Below are 6,870 nucleotides of genomic sequence, written 5' to 3' on the forward strand. Positions count from 1 at the left end.
ATCTAGTGGGGTACTGAAATACTTGTCTATTCATCACCCCTTCCAAGGGCCTTTTCTTATTAACATGCTAAGTCTGAGAGGTCCCTGCCTCATTGCTATTTTTTTCTCATGTGAGACAGCTACAAAATTCTGTAGATTAGGAATTTCAGTAAATCATTGAAGTTAGAACGAGGGTTAGTTATAAACCAGAGGGACCATCAGTCATCTTCTCTTGTGGTTTTTTTTTTACACCATGTCTAGCCATCATTTTATATTTGCTCTTGGTAGCTGGCCTTATAAATCTTAATTAAAGGCTTTCGCAGACACTGAATTTAAGCTATCACCCATTATAGCTTCGTTAAGATGTCCATGTCCATTAAAACCTTATCAAAATGCAGCATCTATTGCCTGTGCTGCTCATGTAGCATTCATCTGTACAAGCATCATTAATGCAGGGAAGGGGGATCTATGCTGGCCGCATGGCACTCTGACAGTGGCTGTTAAGCAGCTGCAATTGGCTTTCATTTCTATACCGTTTCGGTTGTATTGTCTAGAATTACAAAACTGGCTGGCTAGCTCATTCCAAATCGTGAAGCAGCAAATATCTATATTTTTAAAATAATCCTCAGACTATTGTTGTATTTAGAAGTAGCCCCCAAATATCATCAACCTGTAGGCATGGTCTGAAATTCAAGAAAAATTACACACCAAATTCATGAGCAAAAGTTGGTGTGCATTTTAAATTATGGTGCTAGTGTTTCCTTGTAGAAACAAATGCAATTTAATATCAATATGCCTTGACACTATGTAACTGTTCAGTATTTACTTTCTCTGACTTAATTGACTAGGAAATTAACTGGAGAAGATGGGATTTTTAGATGAAGATCTAAAAGTGTGATTTAAAAGGAGAGATTTAAAATTAGGGAGCTGAAAATCATATAAATTGTTATTATAAGATCATATCAAATATTATTACTGCAATGACACCAATAAATACTGTAGATTTCCACAGTCACTGGGAAGCAAAAGAATCAAAGGGTACTCTGATGTAAATCAATGTCAAGCAATAGTACTCAACAATTTAGACACATTTAAGGGTTCACAGCTGCTGCCTGTTAGGTCACAATACAGGTTAAAACACTTATGGTTTGTGACCTACTGTCTTGATAATACTGTTAGAATTTCAGAGGCTCTGGAGGATACAGTTCGCAATCTGAGAACAACATAACTAATGCGAATGTGTTTTATCCAGCTGTAGTCCCTTCGTAAGTATTCAGGAAGCTTTATCTATTTTAGGAGTGGTAATATGTATATTAAATTTCATAAGTATGCACAGGGGGAGGCTATCCTTCTAGAAGGACCTAAAAGTTCCCACTCAGAGACAATGTCAATGAGTCAGCAGTTAAGTTTCCAAGTTCATTTAAGACAGCAATGGCTGTCTGCTGCCCTTTGTCATAGGTTTTCTCCTTTGTGCCGGTGGGAGCCTGGTGGAATTGTGGGAGGAAACAGTGGGGACTGGGTGTCCCTTAGGGACAGCATATTCTTTCAAGGAAGCAGTTCTCTCGGCAGGCTACTCTGATAACTGCAGCTCTACTTTCTTTCTCTTTTTGTCTTTCCTAGCGGACTAAGCAAGACCTTAGGTCTTAGGTGGCACAAATTTCAGAGGGAGTAGGCACAGCACACGTTCCGAGTCCTCGATTTTGCTTTGGGAATGTTGCTTCCCTGGAGTGCTTAGGTTTTAGTCCCCAGCTTTTCCCTTAGCTTCCCAGCTAAGCCTTTGGTTTCCTGTCTGTTCCAGCTTTTTTCTATCAGACTGACTGCCCTCCTGGGCCTGGCAAACACTTGGGTCTTTGGGACAGAAGGTTCAGTGGATAAGCCTGGCCCTTTGGAGATGCCATTCATTTTCAGGACTGGCTTCTTGGAATGTTGTTTTCTCCCCAACTGCTGCTTTGCCTTTGCAGCCTGAGGGCTTTCTTGGTGGGCTGACTACTGTTCTCAGTCTTTGGGGAGACTTGATCCTTCAGGGGTAGCTGCTGCCTACAGTTGTCTGCTTGGGGCTGGGGAAGGGAACTGGGAATTTTTTTTTTTGAACTTGGCAATAAAGAAACCATCCATGTTGTGAGTGGGAGGGCAGCAGCGTCTGATGGTTTGCAGAGTCAGGTGAAATTGCCATTCTCAAGAGCGGGTAAAACCCTCCTGGTCAGTGGGCAGCAGCTGCACTTGTCTCCTTTCCAAGGCATAGTCTACCACCCACTCGTTCTCTTCCTCTGTAGTGGAACAGGTACAGAAGACCAGGAAGCCTCCGGCCTTAGAAACAGCGTTGACTGAGTCAACAGCACTGGGGAGCAGTTCCTTCTGAAGGTGGACAAGACAGAGACTTGGGATTAGGGAGGCACCCAAGAATCAATGGAGATGTCCTTAGCTGTGACTCACAGCATTTCGGATATGGAACCTGAAGAGAACTCCTCCTGTCGCCAGGCGGGAACCTCAATAGAGCAACAGGGACACCAACCCACGTATAAAACTTTCAACCCCAAATTTATCCTGTTTGCAAGAAGTGCAGGCTCGGTGGATGGAGCAGAGACTGAGGGAACAGCCAGCCAATAACCAGCCCAACTTACGATCCATCCCATGAGCAAATGCCAATCTGACATTCCGAATGATACTCTTACGGTTGCATACAGGAGTCTAGCAGTGACAATCTTTACTTGTTCCAATCAGAATCCCTTCCTGGATCGGACTTTTGGGTACACTTGCTTATTCCTGTCCTTGGCTCCTGGCACAGGCACGAAAACTAGTGGAGGAATTTTGAAGTGCGATTAATTATCTTGCTAGAAATGTTTCTGAAGACACATTTTGAAAAGAAGCCAGTGTCTGAGACGACTCTTTCCATTCTGTATTCTGTGGGAAGACTGTGCTCCTCAGACTAAGATATGCATTACGATTTGAACACTCTCTTGGCAATGTTTGTAAGACAAAGACCACAACAGTATGAAACGAGGTTATTTAAGTATGTAGCAAAAATCTAAATTATATTATTTTCTTTAAATTTCAGAGAAATTATCACAACAGAATAGGAAGTTTTCAAGGAGTCTACATGTTAGGTGAGAAGTTTATATGGGAAATGTAAACCTGTGGAATGTTTTAATTACCTTTATGTCATGGTTCTCTCTCAGGTGTTGGGAGATAGCCCAGTAGTGAAGAAAATGAATGTTGCTCTTGCAAAGGATCTGCGTCTGGTTCTCAGAACCCACAGAGTGACTGATAACCATCCAGTATCAGGAAATCCCATGTCCTCCTTTGAACTCCATGAGCATCAGGCATGCACATACATAATTATACATGCAGACAACTCTCATGTATATGAGATAAAAACATCTAAAAGTACTTGTGCCCTATAATATACTGCTCATTCATTTGTTCTAACCCCTGGATATAGGAGTGAATAAAATTCCTAGAAAATGAATAGAATGTGTTCAATGTCAAATTTGGTAATTTAGTTTTTAGGAAAAATATTAAGCAAATGAAGGATTCTGGTAAAGAGGCCATTGTTTTAGTGGTTAAAGAAACTTTATTTGGATGGTATTTTCCTCAATGCCTAGGGTAGATGCCATACTTTCTGGAAGTATTCCAACTTTCTGGAAGACCTCTGAGGTTGTGGAAGAGTTCTAAAGTAGTTGTTTAAAATAAAATTCAGCCCTGGGGCCATCATGGCTAGAGCTCAGACAGAAGGATGAAAGTAGGCAACTTGCTCACCAAGGTAAGAAGATAAGCCCTTGTACAGGACTGTGGAAGACATTTATATCATTTTGTTTTCTCTTCCAAAGAAGATTTGGGGGGCTTAGGAGAATTTGAAACTCAGGGTAAATAAATTTAAAGGTAAAAACTTAGAAGAGCTAAACATTGTTGCTCATTAAACAAATCATCCAAGGATATTAACCAAAAGAGGAGTGTTTCCACTAATATTTTGATTATTTTGGAATTCCTTGAAGTGATGCTTTATTGTAAATGTGCTTTGGCACTACTGTCTAAACTTGATTACATGAAAATCTCATTGTTCATGCAGAACTTCAATGCAGCAGAGAATAAGAGATTTCTCTACAATGCATTGCTATGATATATTAATAATCATGGTGTGGATTAAAACACAGAACCTGCTAAGCGGTGTGAGGCAGGTTACAGGTCCGAAGCAGGTGAACTCTACAATGTCAGCTTGAAACAGATCTTTTCTTGGGGGTTGGATAGAATTGGCTTAGCTCTCTTTAGGACAGATTTTTAATTATTTAATATACAAAACTGAAAAGTCTTGTCAATCATACGTTTTCTGTTTGGAGCACAAAATCTTGCAATAATAGGATTCTGTATTTTTTTTTTCAGGAATTCATGACTGTGAACGAATTCCTTTCCTTCACATTTTCCCATCTTCAGAATGGGAGTAATAGTTGATCTCAGAGTGATTCAACAAACCTCTGAAAATGGAACTACTGACCCCAGTAGGCATGTCATATATTTAAGTTACACCACCATCCTGAGTACATTTATTCATCAACTACCCCATTTTCTATGATTATTAAGAAATTTATGTCTCAAATAAACTGAAAAATCTTTTGATCTAACATAGATCAGAAGCTTAACTCCTAATTAAAGATGATCGACAGCTTCATCAATTTTGAATGATTGCTGGTATTGAGATTTTCGTGATGTTGACCATCTTACTTTGAGAAATTAAAGGTACTACACAATGTTTTCAATCAGAAACAAAATTGCATCTTCTGCAGTCAATTGGAAAAAATGTCATTTAACCATCGCAGCTCAACCAGGTTCAAGAATGCTATGGAGGTTTCTAACAAACAACTACTCCTTCAAAAACTAATCTTTGTATAACATGACTTCAGTTCTCTTTATGTGTTTAGTGATTCTCCTTTGAATGTGCTCCAGCTTAGTTCATTTTTGAAGTGTATGGTTTAGATGTGGTTTGATATAGAGGCATACTAGAATGGAATTATTATTTCCCTTGATCTGGACAAAATATTCTATTAATGCAGCCAAGAATTACATTAGCTCTTTTGGCAATCACAGTTCAGTACTGATTTATATCAAGCTCCCTGTCAATTAATCCTTCGGGACTTTTTTATTTATGCTCTTTCTAGGCAATGCCTCTGAATCTATATTAGTTTAGTTGCTGTTTGGAATAAAGGATAGGATTTTATATTTTCCCCTAATTAAATCCATCTTGCAGGTCCATCTTTCCATCCGCTGGGATTGTGTTGGATGCTGACTGCATCACCTTTTAAAAATTAATAGTTCCAAAGAGGAGCTCAAACCAGATAGCTGGGTGTTTTGCAAAAACCATTTGTCCTAGGGTTCTATTGCTGGAATAAGAATCATGACCTTTAAAAAGTTACTTGGGGAGGAATGGGCTTTATTTCTCTCACTCTTCCAGGTAGCAGTCCATCACTGGAAGAAGTTGGAGAAGGAGCCCAAGCAGGGCAAGAGCCTTAAAAGACAAACTGATGCAGAAGACAAGCACAAAAGTTGTTTTCTGGCTTTTGAGAAAGCCTAGTATCTTATATAACTCTGGACCTCCTCTTCAGCTGGCTAGGTCATGATCGTTTTCACAGCGAATGAAACCTAACTAACACAAATAATTTTTTGTGAAAGCATTATTATGTTGTTTGAGATCTACTTTAGAGCTATTAATATTAAAAGGAAAATACTTTTCCCCCCCCCCTGTGGACATGCATCGCCCAATTGCTTTTTTTTTTTTTTATTAACTTGAGTATTTCTTTTTTTTTTTTTTTTAGTTTTTTTTTTTTATTTTTTTTATTAACTTGAGTATTTCTTATATACATTTCAAGTGTTATTCCCTTTCCCGGTTTCCGGGCAAAATCCCCCTCCCCCCTCCCCTTCCTTATGGGTGTTCCCCTCCCAACCCTCCCCCCATTGCCGCCCTCCCCCCATAGTCTAGTTCACTGGGGGTTCAGTCTTAGCAGGACCCAGGGCTTCCCCTTCCACTGGTGCTCTTACTAGGATATTCATTGCTACCTATGGGGTCAGAGTCCAGGGTCAGTCCATATATAGTCTTTAGGTAGTGGCTTAGTCCCTGGAAGCTCTGGTTGCTTGACATTGTTGTACTTTTGGGGTCTCGAGCCCCTTCAAGCTCTTCCAGTTCTTTCTCTGATTCCTTCAATAGGGGACCTATTCTCAGTTCAGTGGTTTGCTGCTGGCATTCGCCTCTATATTTGCTGTATTCTGGCTGTGTCTCTCAGGAGCGATCTACATCCGGCTCCTGTCGGTCTGCACTTCTTTGCTTCATCCATCTTGTCTAATTGGGTGGCTGTATATGTATGGGCCACATGTGGGGCAGGCTCTGAATGGGTGTTCCTTCAGTCTCTGTTTTAATCTTTGCCTCTCCCTTCCCTGCCAAGGGTATTCTTTTTCCTCATTTAAAGAAGGAGTGAAGCATTCACATTTTGATCATCCGTCTTGAGTTTCGTTTGTTCTAGTGATCTAGGGTAATTCAAGCATTTGGGCTAATAGCCACTTATCAATGAGTGCATACCATGTATGTCTTTCTGTGATTGGGTTAGCTCACTCAGGATGATATTTTCCAGTTCCAACCATTTGCCTACGAATTTCATAAACTCGTTGTTTTTGATAGCTGAGTAATATTCCATTGTGTAGATGTACCACATTTTCTGTATCCATTCCTCTGTTGAAGGGCATCTGGGTTCTTTCCATTTTCTGGCTATTATAAATAAGGCTGCGATGAACATAGTGGAGCATGTGTCTCTTTTATATGTTGAGGCATCTTTTGGGTATATGCCCAAGAGAGGTATAGCTGGATCCTCAGGCAGTTCAATGTCCAATTTTCTGAGGAACCTCCAGACT

General features: G+C 40.1%; 1 long non-coding RNA gene across 1 annotated transcript; it reads left to right on the forward strand.

Annotated features, from left to right (window-relative positions):
* Positions 1-854: 854 nt before the first annotated feature.
* LOC120093128 (uncharacterized) lies at positions 855-5,384 on the forward strand. The gene is made up of 3 exons (XR_005494430.2): positions 855-1,244; positions 3,035-3,083; positions 4,357-5,384. It is a non-coding gene; the product is annotated as an uncharacterized LOC120093128 (long non-coding RNA).
* The last annotated feature ends 1,486 nt before the right edge of the window (positions 5,385-6,870 follow it).

Source organism: Rattus norvegicus, chromosome 15 (genome assembly GCF_036323735.1).
Source record: "Rattus norvegicus strain BN/NHsdMcwi chromosome 15, GRCr8, whole genome shotgun sequence".
Lineage (NCBI taxonomy): Eukaryota > Metazoa > Chordata > Mammalia > Rodentia > Muridae > Rattus > Rattus norvegicus.